The sequence below is a fragment of the Hypanus sabinus genome, chromosome 30, assembly GCF_030144855.1.
Source record: "Hypanus sabinus isolate sHypSab1 chromosome 30, sHypSab1.hap1, whole genome shotgun sequence".
In the NCBI taxonomy this organism is placed as follows: domain Eukaryota; kingdom Metazoa; phylum Chordata; class Chondrichthyes; order Myliobatiformes; family Dasyatidae; genus Hypanus; species Hypanus sabinus.
Window position 1 is genome coordinate 40,609,987 of NC_082735.1, and position 14,771 is coordinate 40,624,757.

At 41.7% G+C, this 14,771-nt stretch overlaps 1 protein-coding gene across 9 annotated transcripts in view; it reads right to left on the reverse strand.

Annotated features, from left to right (window-relative positions):
- Positions 1-14,771, reverse strand: part of LOC132383606 (transcription factor HIVEP3) — a 764,495-nt gene that overhangs the window by 147,280 nt on the left and 602,444 nt on the right. Inside the window, exon 1 of one of the 9 annotated variants that reach the window (XM_059954804.1) lies at positions 1,527-1,654. The exons of 7 other annotated variants lie outside the window; for them this stretch is intronic. The gene's annotated coding sequence lies outside the window, so the exon portion shown is untranslated. Of the gene's footprint in view, positions 1-1,282; positions 1,412-1,526; positions 1,655-14,771 lie in introns of those variants that run through there. One more of the 9 variants, XM_059954805.1, reaches the window with a different exon arrangement.

A 14,771-nucleotide genomic window follows, 5' to 3' on the forward strand; every position in this document is an offset into this window, starting at 1 on the left:
TTGAGTAAAGTGCTTTAGGTACTGAAAATAAGCATTATAAATATAAGCAAAAACTCAGGAAAAATGTTTGTCGAGAGTGGGAGAAAGTGGAGCTCGCAAGTAAAAAAAAATTAAAACTCTCCCTCACTGAACATGAAGGGAGAAGATGGGGGATGGGGGGGGGGGGGTTGTGTTGCAAGAATCCTGGCGTGGTCCAGGTGGGTTGAACAACCCTTTTTCGTGCTGTGTATTTAATGAAATATACATGCAATATTAAGACAGGTGAACATATGTACACATTATTATATGTGGATAATAAGTATAAATTAAATTTCTAAGTACTATGACTAACTTTCCACTCAGCAACAAAGTGTGCTCAGTCCTGTCTGCTCTATGCAAATATATATTTGCATTTCTCGAACTGAAGCACAGCAGATGTGAAGTGTTAATTCAACAATTTATCGCTTTCGGTTTTGCGTTCTGCTTCCTGTTCTATGCCCCGATGTGCAGAGTACGTAGCCCTTCCCCCCACCCCTATTCCAGCTCCAACCTCCTCTAAACCCTCTCCGAGACCACCACTTGTGATGTTGTGCATATATTGCAGTTCTATTATCTCCGTTTAGAGAATCGAATACAAGAGTTTTCTTAATTTAATACAAAATGTAACAGGTGGTGGGAAAACACTCGCGTACTCCTTGAAAAGTCAGCACTGGAAAGTACAACTTTCACTTAAAATTGCAGGTTGGCGGGGGGTTTAAGATCTGAGGTCAATTATGAAAATTTAATTAAAATATAACTCACACCTCCTTCTCAAAACTGCACAGGGAGCAGAAATTATTGAATAAAATATTAGCGTTTACAGCACCAAGACATGGAATAAGACAACAAATCTACATCAAGCGACTATAAATCTTAAATACCTGTCCAGCGTTACAACAACTACGTGAAGAAATTTGATGCGAGTGAACAGTACACATGCCGATGAGACCGATGTAAGTAATTATTTTAAAAGGTCCTCTGTTATTTGAAAAGTCACGCTCTACATTCAAAGACAGCGCTCCTTTAACTACCATGCATCACGACGTTCTGCCCTGCACGGAAATTCCACTGACATTTCTCGTGTTCAAAGCCTCTCACGCTCTTCACGGCAAGAAAAAAAACCCTCCTCAAAAAGAGAACCCTTCAACTCTTAAAAAGACTGATTAGGGAAAGATTCTGAAAGTTTTTTCAGCTGGGAGGCAGATTTCGCCTGCAATCAAATGGGAAAATTGCAGATTAATTACACCAATGCTTTATTACTTACAGGAGCTGGTCTCAATGCGGAAACAGTTGTGATCATGTTTACAGACCGTCACGCTTCTACTGTGCCTTAAAGCTGGCTCCACATTACTCTTGAGTTCAACTGACTGGCACGGCACATCCCCAGAATGACATTTGCACATCTGAAGGAGGAAGAGCTAAAACTCCCCTTTGCAATCTGACCCACCCACCCAGCCTTAAAGTGAATTCATTCAACAACAACTAAAGGCACACGTTGCTTGCTGTACCTGTCTGTGTATGTGAGACATGTGTCTGTCGCCTGAGAGAAATCATCATGAATTGCCAGCCCACTCGGTTCTGTCTGTGCAGCTCTGCACGGTGCAGACATCCATGAGGTAGGAACATGACAACAAGAGACTGACACAGTTTGATAGTAATTTCACCGCACCTTATATGGTCAATGATGTAAGAGGAAGTGCTGCAGACGGCTCTGCCTCCTTTTTCCATTCACTACAACACTTCCTGAACTCGTTACTTTTTGTAACAACCCAGTAATTAAAGGGGAGGGAATCCTTGTGCCCTTTGCTCGGTGCTAAGTTAAAGGCTGCTCCACACTGGATATTCCCCACCCCAGCCTTCTTGTAATCGCCTTCCGGACCCAGTGCACACGAAGCCGAGGGAACCTCTCGCGGTGACGGGGAAAAGACATTTTAGTCTTGGGTGGGGCCTTTTAGTTGTTGTTCAAGCGGATAACTAAAGGGGTCACAGTTCACAAGCGACAAATCACGACAAACATAGATCTGGCCGTATACAGCATTGTGCAAGAGCAAAAAATGAGATTATAAACAGGGAGATTTTAACACCACAAAATATCCACTTCAGAAACTTTTTTTGTGCCTCTGGCATTCTGGCAGGTCCAGAAGGTTCGAGCTTGCGTCTGTCCAAGTCCACCCGCTGTTGAAATCCCTCAGCTGTTAGTTTCGCTCTCGACTTTTCCAAAGCTTCATTTTATCCTTCATCCCCACTGTTTGCCAGTCTACAGATTTATAAAGTGGCAACGCTTCACTATTAGCAACACGCACAAAATGCTGGAGGAACTCAGCAGGCCAGGCAGCATCTATGGGAAAAAAGTACAGTCGGCCCGAAACGTCGACTGTACTTTTTTCTATAGATGCTGCCTGGCCTGCTGAGTTCCTCCAGCTTTTGTGGGTGTGCTCGGATTTCTAGAGTGGGCAGATTTTCTCCTGTTTGACGCTTCAATATTAATTGCCTCTATCACCTCTTATCTCCAACTTCCTCCAGATCCCAGACCCACCGTCATCTCCAGACACTTCCACTTGGCTTCTTTCTCCATTCCTAACTTTAATTTGCAGTGCTTTAGCCTCTGTTGAGCAATTGTGCCTTTCGGGACACTACGGGGTGGGTGTAGGGACAATATGTTCTAGCTAAGGAGCCGCAAACTGCGAGTAAGAGGAAGCCACTACGAAAGGAGCTGAATTATGGACCACCTACAGTAAACACTGAAAGCCCCGTAATAACAGCACCAAAGATCATTATGAATGATTTTGAGGATAATCTGGAAGGACAGAACACTAACGCCAGCGTACTGGACGTGACCAACATGAACAATATCACCACCATGATAAAGCAACCCCAACACCAATGGATAGGTCATGTCATCCAGACGCCGAACTCACGTCTCCCTAAACAGATTTTTTACTCCCAGTTGAAAGGTCAGCGAGCCTCTGACGGGCAAAGGAAACGGTTTAAATATAACATGAAAATCAACTTAAAGAAATTCTACATTATATCTGAAAAAACTGAGAAGACACTGCACTCAATAGCTATACAGTATCTGGAGGAAATCTGTGTAGAAGGAGCTGCGCTACATGAGAACGACCTCCGTGCCACAGAGAATAAGTGGAGAGACTGAATAACCAAACGACCCAGCCACTAACCACAGCCACCACTTATTCCTGCCCACATTGCACCAGAGTATGTGGATCCCTGATCGGCTGCTACAGCCACCTGAGGAACCACCAATAGACAAACCCTTAGAAGAACATCATGCTCGACTCGAGTGATCATATAAAGTGAACATGTGCACAAACTGGGTGTACCGTGGAAAAATATAAAATTGTTCATTTTTGACACGGAAAATTAAAAAAAAATTATCTAAACCACTAGAGATCGCAGAGCTCTGAGGATACGGAGGGATCTGGGTGTGGATGAACCACAAGACACAAGTAATGGGTACGGTTGTGATCAGGAAAGTTGTCGCTTACTGCAAGAGGAAATGAATACAAAAGTAGGGAGTTCAACGCAGCACACACAAAATGCTGGAGGAACTCAGCAGGTCTTAGCTGTATAAGATGATGAGAGGCATTGATCATGTGGATAGTCAGAAGCTTTTTCCCGGGGTGAAATGGCTAACACGAGAAGGCACAGTTTTAAGGTGCTTGGAAGTAGGTACAGGGGAGATGTCAGGGGTAAATTTTTAACCCAGAGAGTGGTGAGTGTGTGGAATGGGCTGCCAGCGACGGTGGTAGAGGTGGATACTCTTGGATAGGTACGTGGAGCTTAGAAAAATTGAGGGCTATGGGTAACCCTAAGTCATTTCTAATGTTAGTACATGTTTGGCACAGCATTGTGGGCTGAAGGGCCTGTATTGCGCTGTAGGTTTTCTATGTTTCTATGTCAGGTTACATCTATGGAAATGAATAAATTGTCGACATTTCCAGCCCAGCCTTTGATCAGGACTGGAGACCACAGAGACCATAGGCATTATTTCTATAGACGCTGCCTGACCTGATGAGTTTCTCCAGCATTCTCTGTGTGTTGCTTTTGACTTCCTGCATCTGCAGATTTTCTCATGTTTAAAAGTAGCATTTTGGTTTGGTATTGGTGAAACTATATCTGGAGTAATTTGTCTCTGTATTACAGGAAGGCTATAGATGCTTTGTTAGACAAGATTTACTCATACCTGGTAATGAGTGGATTGTCAATGAGGGAAGCTTGGATACATGAGGCAAATGCCTGACAGGTTTTTAAAAAATGAGAAAGCATTTGATTTAACAATGTAAGATCTTGATAAGGTGAAGGTTGAAAGGTCCTGCTGAAGGGTTTTGGCCCGAAACGTTGACTGTACTTTTTCCACAGATGCTGTCTGGCCTTCTGAGATCCTCCAGCATTTTGTGCGTATTGCTTGGATTTCCAGCATTTGCAGATTTTCTCTTGTTTGTTAAGGACTTCTCCTCTTGAGGGAGAATGTAAAAGTAAGGAGACTCTCTGAAAAATAAGCAGTTGTCTATTTAAGGTAGAAATGAGTTTTTTTTGCCATTTCAGAGGATCATGAACATTGGAAGTCTCTTTCTGAAAAGGCAATGGAAGTACTGTAGATTTTTCTGATATTTTTAATATATTGGATAGGTAGTTGATAGATGATGGGATGAAAGGTTATCACAGCTTAATAATAATGTGGAGTTACTAGAGGAGCAGCAGGATTTGAGTACACAGCATGCCCAGCCTGGGAAGCCACATATCTAACTCTTGTTTCACAATCATATATTTGTATGATTATAAGTGTTCTACTGCCTGGCTGTTACTGAATGGGAACCACTGAACTGAATAATGTCAATGTCATGTCTTTGTCATGCTTGAAATTGGATAGATAAACATATTGACTCATATTTTCTTCAAGGAGCAAAACAGCAACTGAGGGAGGCAAATGGACTCTGACAAGCCCCCTCTGAAACATTTTGACTGTAAATCCATACTCCAGTTTTGCCATCCTAATATACTAACATTTCAACATTTCTGAATGACATTTAGAAATAAAATAACCCCAGTACATGAATATTTGAAACATAAGACTACGAGATCATAAGGCATAGGAACAGAATTGGGCCACTCAGCCCATCGAGTCTGCTCTGCCATTCCATCATTCTTCTGCTTTCTCCCTGTAACTTTTGATGCCCTTACTAATCAAGAACCTATCTACCTCCAGTTTAAATATACCCAATGACCTGGCCTCTACAGTCATCTGACATTGCAGCTCACTTTGTTCTTGCCTTTATTTTTGAGAAGCTCAGGAAGTTCTGGTGCAGTTCTGGAAGTGTATTGGGTATAAGTTTGAAATTTCTGCACTTACACAAAGTCCCTAACTTGCCAGCATTTAGAGGGTTAATTGTTGTAAGAAACTACCAGCAAAACCTAGCAAACTCTTATGACACTAAATCTGAGCTCATGTTTCCTTATTTAAAAAAAAAGACATTCCTGTGAAGTGCCTCGTGATTCACTTTGTTAAATGTGCTACACAAACAGAGGTTGTTGCTGAAATAATTCACACACAGAAGCAAAAATGAACAGGAGGTGGTCAAAGACTACACTTGCAATTGTGAATGGGTGAAATGTTGTGAAGACTTTTATACAGAGGGCTAGAAGAATGGTATTGATGGGGATAGGCTCTTCCAGAGGAGAAAATGAGAGATACCTTAATATATACAGACTGTGAAAGGTGCAACAGAGAAGCTGAAAGTTCAAGGTAAATTTATTATCAATGTACATTTATGTCAACATACAGTATACGGAAAACAAAGTTTGGAGAATTATCTGCGTGAAAGAAAATGTGGGAAAATTGAAAGTGTTTTTTTATTGCATTCAAATGTGAAGGAGAGAACATCTGTTAGCTCAAAGCTCTGGCAAATATTTCCCTGTGCATACCTACAGCAACATTCATTAAGTAAGTTGAAGGCTTGGAAGCCAAGGTGTAGCCTTTTTGGAGAGGGAGTTTAATTCAAAGATATCTCCATTAAACTTCTGCCAAGAGTAGGACATTTTAAGAAGGCCAACTCTGATCACAAGCAGAGAAGATCTGTTATGCTACTTATAGAATATAAACGAGTACAGCGCAATACAGGCTCGTTGGCTCTTGATGCTGTACTAACATTTCAACGTACCCCAAGATCAATGTAACTGCTCCCTCCTACATAGCCTTCCATTTCTCTTTCATCCATGTGCCTATCTAAATCTCTTAAATGTCTCTAATATAGTTGCCTTTATCACCACCCTTGGCAGTGTGTTCCACACATCCCCCACTCTGTGTAAAAAAACACTGACATACCCCTGTACTTCCTTCCAATTATCTTAAAGTTATGCCCCCTTGTATTAGTCATGTCTGCCCTGGGAAAAAGTCTCTGGTTGTCCATTCAATCTATGTCTCTTACCATCTTGAATGCCTCTATCAGGTCACCTCTCAGTTTTCTTTGCTCCAAAATTTTTTGAAGAAGTTATGAGGAATGTTGACGAGGGTAAGGCAGTGGATGTAGTCTATATGGACTTCAGCAAAGCCTTTGACAAAGTTCCACATGGAAGGTTAGTTAAGAAGGTTCAGTCGTTAGGTATTAATGCTGGAGTAATAAAATGGATTCAACAGTGGCTAGATGGGAGATGCCAGAGAGTAGTGGTGGATAATTGTTTATCGGGATGGAGGCCGGTGACTAGCGGGGTGCCTCAGGGATCTGTTTTGGGCCCAATGTTGTTTGTAATATACATAAATGATCTGTAAGTATGCCGATGATACTAAGGTAGGAGGTGTTGTGGATAATGAGGTGGATTTTCAAAGCTTGCAGGGAGATTTATGCCGGTTAGAAGAATGGGCTGAACGTTGGCAGATGGAGTTTAATGCTGAGAAGTGTGAGGTTCTACATTTTGGCAGGAATAATCCAAATAGAACATACAGAGTAAATGGTAGGGCATTGAGGAATGCAGAGGAACAGAGAGATCTAGGAATAACTGTGCATAGTTCCCTGAAAGTGGAGTCTCATGTAGATAGGGTGGTGAAGAGGGCTTTTGGAACGCTGGCCTTTATAAATCAAAGCATTGAGTACAGAAGTTGGGATGTAATGCTAAAGTTGTACAAGGCATTGGTAAGGCCAAATTTGGAATATTGTGTGCAGTTCTGGTCACCGAATTATAGGAAAGATATCAATAAATTAGAGAGAGTGCAGAGACGATTTACTAGGATGTTACCTGGGTTTCAGCAATTAAGTTACAGAGAAAGGTTGAACAAGTTAGGTCTCTATTCATTGGAGCGTAGGAGGTTGAGGGGGGATTTGATCGAGGTATTTAAAATTTTGAGAGGGATAGATAGAGTTGACGTGAACAGGCTGTTTCCATTGAGAGTAGGGGAGATTCAAACTAGAGGACATGATTTGAGAGTTAGGGGGCAGAAGTTTAAGGGAAACACGAGGGGGTATTTCTTTACTCAAAGAGTGATAGCTGTGTGGAATGAGCTTCCTGTAGAAGTAGTAGAGGCCAGTTCAGTTGTGTCATTTAAGGTAAAATTGGATAGGTATATGGACAGGAAAGGAGTGGAGGGTTATGGGCTGAGTGCGGGTAGGTGGGACTAGGTGAGATTAAGGGTTCGGCATGGACTAGGAGGGCCAAGATGGCCTGTTTCTGTGCTGTGATTGTTATATGGTTATATGGTTAAAATGCAAACTCCTAGCTCACTCAACATTTCCTCATAAGACACCCACTAGTCCAAGCAGCATCCTGGAAAATCACTTCTACTCCCTCTCTTCCATATCCTTCCTATAATGAGTCAATCAGAATTGATCTCAATCATATAAAGATGTGGCATTCATAAAGACTGCCCACATCATCCATGTCCTATTTGAATCTTGTTTAAAACAGCCCGTGTCCAAAAATCTGGAGCACTTTGCCATTGGGAAGAATATGGCAGCTCTCTCCAATCCTGGTATGTTATTTGGAATAACACAATGCTCTCAAAAAATTGATGGCTGCCTGTCAAATAAGTGCCTCCCTGCCAACAGATCAAGTTTAGAAATTACTGATGGATGCATTGGGATTTCAGCATGCTGCATCTCATCAACAGAGAACATCAGCTCATTCTGCAGATGATGAGCAAGAGGTAATTTTAGCCATAGTGAGTGACTACATACTGGCCAGTGGATCCCAGGTACAGTGACTTTGGAATCACGTCTCCTCAGATGATCTCCTGCCATTTATTACCATCATTGATGAACAGTCCTGATCAAGGGTCTCCGTCCGAAATGTTAACACTTTATTCTTGTCTGTAGGTGCCGCTTGACCTGCTGAGTTCATCCAGCACTTTGTGTCTGTTACAATCTATTTAATATCATTGAAGTGGCTTTTTGCCTATCTTCATATCTGAAACAAGTTGTGTTGACATGCTCTAGCCATGGCTCAGTAGGTAGCACTCTGAAACATTATTAGTCAGAGTTGCACTCCAGGGAGTTTAAATTTGACAAACACCTGGATGTTACTTCAGATCAAGACTGTACAAGTGCTGTCCTGTCCAGGGTTCTCTTTCTCAGGTTCAACATTAAATCAAGGCCTTGCCTGTCCTTTCAGGTGGATATAAAAGACTTCAAGAATCACTTTACAAAAAGTAGTAGATACAGACCATTCCATCACAGGAAAAACCTTTCTCACCATTGAGCACATTTACAAGGAGTGCTGAGACAGGAAAGCAGCATCCATCCATCATAGACCCCATCATCAAGGTCATGCTTTCTTCTTGCTGCTGCTATTGGGAGGTAAGTACAGGTGCCTTAGCTCACCAGGTTGAGGAATAGTTATTACCCTTTAACCATTTGACTCCTGAACAGGTGAGGATAAATTCATTCAGCCCAACACTGACATACTCTCTTCTCACTGCTACCATTGGGAAGGAGGTATGGGAGCCTCAGATCCCACACCACCAGGTTCAGGAACAGGTATTACCCTTGAACTATCAGGCTCCTGAACCAGAATGGCTAACACCTTGACACTGAATTGACTTCACAACCTATGGACTCACTTTCAAGATTCTACAACTCATGATTTCAGAATTTATTTTTATTTTTGTTTGAATAGAAGTATCTTCTTTACTCTTTCATATATTCTATTCTATTATGTATTCTTTTAATAAATTCTAAAGTATTTTTTATTTTCCTATAAGTGCCAGTAGAGTACATATTGGCATTTATTTTATGTACTTTATAATAGTCACTTTGACCTTTGGAGAGGGTTTAGAGAAAATTCTCAAGAAAGAATCATTCCAGGAATGAAAAGGATTACTGTATGAGGAACGCCTGGCAGCTCTTGGTCCGTATTCCCTAGAGTTCAGGAGAATGAGGGAGGATCGCCCAGAAACATTCCAAATGTTAAAAACCCTGAACAGATTAGATATGGCGAAGTTATTTCCCATGGTAGGGGATTCTAGGACAAGAGGGCACGACTTCAGGATTTAAGGATGTCTATTTAGAACTCAGATGCTGAGAAATTACTTTAGTCAGAGGGTGGTAAATCTGTGGAATTTGTTGCCACAAGCAACTATGGAGGCCAAGTCATTGAGTGTATTTAAGACAGAGACAGATAGGTTCTTGATTAGTCAAGGCATCAAAGCATATGGGGTGAAGGCAGGGGAGCAGGGATGACTGGAAGAATTGAATCAGCCCATGATTGAATGGCAGAGCAGACTTGATGGACCGAATGGCCTACTTCTGCTCCTATATTTTATGGTCTTATTTCTGTCACTGCGGTCAATGCTTATCCTGTGCTCCAGTGTTTTTTCAAAGACAAATTGTCTGGTCAGTAATACCTCTGTTGTTGGGAGCTTGCTGTTAGTCATCTGGCTCTTTGCCTTCCCACATAACAACAGTGATCTCACTTTTCAGAAGAAATACAATGACCCTGAGGTGCTTTGAATCTCCTGGAAGCGGCATTAAGAGGCGCTAAGTAAATGAAGGTCTTTCTCTGACGTGCCTCAGACACAGTCTGCATCTTTCTTTTGCTGGGCACCAAATCCTGATCGTCAAGGTGTGACATACATGAATCATCAACACAAATACAAGAGATTCTGCCGATGTTGGGAATTCTGAACAACACACACAATGCTGGAGGAACTGAGCAGGTCAGGAGCATCTATGGAAAGGAATAAAGAGTCAACGTTTCGGGGCGAGACTCTTCTTCAGGACTGAAGGATTTGCTCATGGGCTCGCAGCACAAGGTCCAAGCATCGCATTGTTCTTTCACGCTTTTCCCGAGCGCTGCACTCAGGCTTACTTGGAGAACACAACTGATCTCAATTGCGGAGAAACGCAAAACTACAGAGAGAGCCTAATTCAAATCGCGGACGAAGCGCTCATTCATGTACAACCGCTCCCTCACTGAGTTCACTCCAGAGCTCCGCTGCTGCCAGAGTGGTGTTTGCACGTTCTCCCCGTGAGTATGTGGAGTTTTCTTCCGCATCTCAAAGATGTGCGGGTTGGTGGGTTAATTGGCTCCTGTAAAATGAGTAAGTAAATGGTTTAATTTGGGGACAGTTGACCAATGGTAAATTTAGGGCGAAGAATTAAAATATGGGATTAGTGTAACGTTGTGGTAAATGGGTGGTCTGTTTCGCTGCTCTTTTCATTGCTCTAAAACTTAATCTCCAGTGTCCAAATTCCGTTGTACTGAATTCACTCTTTGCTTAGAGAACGCGTACTGGATTTAGAACAGACAGCCCAAGGATCGCTCTCGATTTACGAATCAGGTCCAGGAACACTCAAATTGTGAGTATCGCGAATCTGTTCTCAGAAACCGGGCTTAGTCCAAACACAGCACCTGGAGGGAAAGGCGGTAGTGTGGGCGAGAACATGCAGAGAACAATTGGTTAGCTACGTTGCGAGGAAAACCCGCGACTTGGGCAAACAGCGGCACACACAGGGGGGAAAACAATGGAAATATTACACAATAGGCAACTTTTCTTCGCATTCGTAGCTAAAACGAGTTGTGTTTGATCACTCACGGGTGAGAGACACAAACACAGTCCGCAGGTGTAAGATGTCGATAAACATGAAAATGCTCTCGAAAATAAGTCCCAAGTCTCCAAAAGGCACCAGACATCCAAAACGTACTAATAACCTGCACCTCTTTCCATGTCTCGCTGTCAGAGTGGACCACCCCAAGAGGACCTTTTGGTATTAAGTCACAGACAACACAAAACAACCTGTCGGAGGAACTCAGCGGGTCAGACTGCCTCTCGAAACAACGACCATCTCCCTTCCTTCACAGTCGCTGACTCACTGAGTTCTTTCAGCAGATTTTTATTTCGCAAAGAGATTAGAGTCAAAACCTTCCTTTCAGCCATCAACAATAATTACTGCATTATCCGGTTTCCCATCTCATGGATCCTGGTGGGATCGTGCTATGTGCGGATATACTGGTATATTTTAATTCACGTGACAAATGTTGGTTTGACGGCTCCGTTTCCCGTATTGTTAGATTTAATTACTTTGCAAGGATCTTCATTGGTGTAATGTTCTTCAGGAGGTCACAAGGTTTAGTAAGCTTCACAGGGATCACAATGTTCAATTCGAACTCCCTTTAACTATTATCTGTAGGAACCACTGGGCTTTCGTCAGTCCTTGACGACCTCAACTTGTGCACTGCTCCGCAATTCCCATTTCTTTACCCATCTAGGTTTATCACAGAGCTAACAGAGGCAACTATCCATTCTCAGGTCTGTGTCTACATGTGTGTAGGTGCATGCACTCTTGCGAGGTAGGGTACATTGATGAACGTACAATAGAGAAATCCACAGAGAACATTAGCAGGGAAGCTTTACGGTGCGAAATGCTGTTAAAAATCTGAAAAACAATCACGCTTGACACATCACTGGAAGGATATGGAGGCTTTAGAGAGGGTGCACGAAAGGTTTACCAAGATACTATCTGGATTACAGGGTATAATTTATAAGGAGAGGTTGGACACCCCTGTTTTTTTCCCCACAGTGCCTGGGTTAAGGGGAACCTCAGAAGTTTGTAACTTTTTAAGGGTCATGCTCTTCCATTGGTTAACATTTTCTTCGATAGTAATAATGTCTTAATTTTTCTGGGCTTTTATTTAAGTTCAGTGGTGTGTACTTATGAGAATTGCAGATATTTGTGTGGAGTGCTGAATCCTGTTTTTGTTGATGAAAATATATCCTTAGAAGTTTTATTTAACTGTTGTGTAAATTTATTATTATTATTACTTTCTCTCTCATATTTGCACAGTTAGTTATGCTTTATACATTGATTATTTGTCCTGTTGGGCATGGTCTTCCATTGATTGTATTGCTTTTGTCTGATTTACTGTGTATGCCCACAAGAAAACAAATCTCAGGATTGTATATGTGACATATATGTACTTTGATAATAAGCTTACTTTGAACTTTAAACTAAGAATATTTCCCCAGGGTAGAAATGTCAAGCACTAGAGGGCTTGCATTTAAGGTGTGACAGGGAAAGTTTAAAGGAAATGTGGGGGACAGCTTTTTTCCACAGAGTGGAAATAGTTGCCGCGAGTACAATAGAGGCGATTAAGAGGCGTTTAGACAAATAAAAATGCAGAGAATGGAGGGATATGGATCATGTACAGGCAGAAGAGATTTGGCAACGTTCCATGCAGATATTGTGAATGGTAAGGTATGTTACTGTGCTCTCCTGCTCTCTGTTCCAAGGTTAGAATTTTCCAGAATATTGTAAACGGTATTGTTAACAAAAGATCCACTGTAAGAGTCTTACAGATTTCAGTTTTGAGGGAAAGCTTGATGTGAAGGAGGTGTTTTGTACCTCTATTGGCTGCATTTCCACAGAATATACTGTATCATGAATGATGGTTTAAGGTAGAAATGGCAACAGGCAATATATATCACTTTATGACACACTAGTTTTCTAATTGATGTGGAACAAAGTGTGGAAGGTAATCATTCACAACACAGGTACCAATTAGTTGACTGATGAATTATTGTGAGCTTTCTTTCTCATGAGGTTAAACTGATATCACAGGAATTGATCAGTCATCATCCAAGCCTATGGCAGATTATCTACCATGAAACAACACTAAGTACACAATATAATCAATCATGGTATTAGGGAATCCTGCTTCCTGGAAACTATTACAAGCTATTGGCCTCTGTGAGTCACTTCAACAAAGGGAATCGTCACTGCTTCAGAATTAACCTCAATATGAAATTACCTTTCCCTAATTTTGGAGCTAGAGAAATTTCTTCCATGTTTTGACAAGATGAACAGTACTGTCCAATTGTTTACTTTTTGACATACAAACATCTTTCCTATCTTATAGATTATGTCTTCCCTTCAGAGTTCTTAAGATACCTTTCAAATCTCTGCTTTATCCTGCAGTTTCATTATATTGTCTGCAGTCTTTCAGCTTTCAGTTGATAGATTAAATCAAGATCTAAATTTTCTCCCAGGTTGGATGTTAAAGGTATTCCATGCCACTGGCTTATAGAAAGCAGCAAATGGAGTTAAGTTCCCTTCCGCACCTTGTTTGGCTTATCAAGTGGCAACCTTGCCTTTTCTTTAGCAACACACACAAAATGCTGGTGGAAAGCAGCAGGCCAGGCCTTTTCTTTAGCATTTGTCTGTTTTACAAGTCCAAGTTGCTAGCACAATGCTCAGCCCAGCACAGATGGAAGGCATGCAAGGAGCTAGCCGGATTTGAACCTGCAACCACTCACCCTGAAGTCTGGTGAGGATGCCACTACATCACTAACTGGTAAAGCAAGTGGAGAAAGGGGCAAATAATTTGTATTCCTGATCAACCTTTATCCTTCAGCCAATACCATCTGATGATTGTCAGATTGGTACTTGTGTGAGCTTTCTGTGTACAGTTTGGCTGCTTTGTTTCCTACACCAGTGAATTTTTTTTTTTGTCTGTGTCATAATTTCTATGTGTTTCTGTTTTTGTGATTAGATGCTGAATGCTTGAAAGTTGGAACTTATCAAATCTCCTTACAAAAGAAGCCAACATCTCCACCAACAGTTGGGAATCTCTGGCATACATCAGCTCAGAAAGGATTAGATGTATGTGAGGTGGCATCAGGTATCTCCAGTCCATGGGTAAGGAGTGCATCTATGCCCAGATAAACAATGAGAGGAGTGCACCAGGCAGATTCTCATTGAGATCGATGAAATGAGGTGACTTCATGAATCCATGAAAGACCAACCTGTCAGACCTTCTCCTGGGATTATTTAGGACATTAAGTACAAGTGTAGAACATATACAATAAATGGTAGTGTCTTCAGAAGTGTTCTTGTACAGAAGGACATTGAGGCAAATAGTCATGGGTCCCTGAAAATGGCAGCATTAGAGTATAAAGAAAGCATTTGGCATTGGTCAGGCTGCTCTAGAATATTGGGTACAAGTCTGGTGTTCACACTACAGGAGGTATAAGGTGGCAGAAGAGATTCACCAGGGTGTTGCATGGAATGAAGGGCTTTACACATAAAGAGAAATTAGACAGGCTTGGGTTATTCTCACTTCAACATAGGAGGCTGAGGGGAAATTTAGAGAGGTTTATAAAATTATAAGGGACATAAGCAGGGCAGACAGAGTTTTTCCCCCAAGACTTGGTGGGGGGGGGGGTTCTAAAACTAGAGGGAATAGATGTAAGAAGGGAGAAATTTAAAGGAGATGTGAGGGGTAAATTTTTCACCCCTACAAGAGGATAC